Source organism: Medicago truncatula, chromosome 7 (assembly GCF_003473485.1).
Source record: "Medicago truncatula cultivar Jemalong A17 chromosome 7, MtrunA17r5.0-ANR, whole genome shotgun sequence".
Taxonomy (NCBI): Eukaryota; Viridiplantae; Streptophyta; class Magnoliopsida; order Fabales; family Fabaceae; genus Medicago; species Medicago truncatula.
In genome coordinates this window covers 18,392,543-18,394,868 of record NC_053048.1, presented here as the reverse complement: position 1 = coordinate 18,394,868, position 2,326 = coordinate 18,392,543, and positions in this window count along the sequence as shown.

Here is a 2,326-nt window from a genome sequence, read left to right as displayed (position 1 = left end):
GTCCATACCTCGTTCGGAACGTGGTTTTGAATATATCTTCCGCCTTTACTCTAATCTGATGATATCCTGATCTCAAATCAATCTTACTAAACACCTCTGCACCAACCAGCTGATCCATCAAATCATCAATCCTCTGAAGTGGATACCGATTTTTAATCGTCACCTTGTTCAATTGCCGATAATCCACACACAACCTCATGCTTCCATCTTTCTTCTTAACTAACTGGACCGTCATAATATTCCTCGAAGCTTAGAAACCCTCTAGAAGGACTTTAAAGTTCTTCAATAAAAACTTAACGGTTTAGGAGTACCCTCTTAAGGATAGTCACCCTTATGAAACTCCAGATACTTCTAAAAAACATCTCGCCACGGAAGAAGTATATTCTAAGTAAATTCATAAGCATTAAAAGCACCACGCCTTGTACTAAGACTTGTGCTTGGGGGCTGTGGACCGTCATAATATTCCTAAGGACCTGAAGGACCTCTAAAAAAGGGCTTAAAGACACGTCAAGGAGGCTTTAGCACCCTTAAAAGAAGTTTTAGGGTCCCAGGCGAGTACTATACGTGGCGCCGCCTTACTAGCCTCTAGAATCTTCTAGAAACCGCGCTAAATACATAAATACCCCTATTACTTGGAGACTAAGCAACCAAAACCCAAGCCCATAGAGGGCTATAAATACCACCCTTGAGAACACTCTCATCTATCCAATAATCAGTCTAAAACCCTAGTATACGATTCTTAACCCTAGAATCCTTATTGTACTTTTATGCGAGTACAAAAAGAAAGAAAAAGAAGTAGATATTTGCAATTCGTTCAGCCATGTTTCTGTTGGTGATTCCCCATGTTACTTCTCTTTTTGAACCCATTCAACAACACACTCAGCTCACCCTTTTTTTCTATTCTTCACATGAAATCAATGAATTCAAGTGCTATCATGAGCCTTTACCTAGTGTGAAGTGTTCTTGATTTTGGGGAGAAAAACTAAGAATATGTTGATGCACTCTTATCATCAAAAATCCAACACATACACATTTTTAACTGGGGTTGGAGATGAAGAAGAAAAAATAGAGGGAGAGGAATGAACTAATTTTTTTTTTTTTTAATTTCATCCCTCTGCAATTTTGCGCTTTTGGTTTTGGTCCCTCCTTTCTAGCCACTCATCATCTCTCTTGACACATAAGCAAGCTTTTTTCCAACTCACACTTCACCACGTGTGTCTCTGTCTGCCACCACAACGTTTTTGTAACGGGAGGGACGAATTGCAAACGATTGGCAACTTACAAGGATGATTTTGAAACAAAAAAAGATATAGGGACGATTTGCAAAAACACGCGAAATTACAGGGACGTTTTGCATATTCAAGCCTTATTTTTTTTTACTATTGGGTTTTGGGCTATGTTGGAGTATTTGATAATTTGATTTTAATTAAAAGGATAATTTGGTCATTGTACATTCAAAATCAATTTTGATTCAAACTATCCAAACAACATCAACTCATAAAAATCATTTTTAAAAAAGTGTATCCAAACATAAATCAATTCACATCAAACTCACTTTTAACCAAAATCAATTATATCAAACTCAATTCTATCAAAATCAATTATTCCCACCGCCATACCAAACACACACTTAGTCTGTTAATGTGGGCATTTTCAATTATCAATTTTGTGACGTTAAAAACTTTTGTTAATTGATGAGGTGACACTCATGAGGTGTCACATGGAATAAAGTGGAAGTAAAGAATGTTCACTTTAATCGTGAACCAAAAATCAATATCCCCAACTTAAATCTCAAATCCCTAAATTCTAAATTTAATCCTCAAATCTCTAAATTTCATCTGATTCTCTTTTTTGTTGAAAATCAATTTTTTTTTTTGTTAATTATGTAGATTGTAATGTTAATGTTTATAACAAATTACCACATTTTACTCATTAATTCCAACAAGTATAATATTTTCCTCATTATATAGTGCAAGTGAAGTGAAATTGATAAAAGTGTTTCAACATGCATGTTTTATAAATGTGTTTTAGCAGGTTTAAGGACTTCAGATTAAATTCGAGATTTAGGGATATGAGATTCAATTTTTTGTTTAGGGATTAAAGTGATCATTTTCTACTTTCATTTTATCCTTATGACACCTCATGCACGTCATCTCACCAGGTAATAGAAGTTTTTAACGTCAGAGACTAAACTGATAACAAAAGTGCAAATTCAGAGACTATTTTGTATTTAATCCTTTTATTTCTTTTAAAAGGGTATTTTTATTTCGTTCTGGAAATTTGTCGGATCGAGCCAGACTTTCTTTAAATAGATCAAACCTAATTT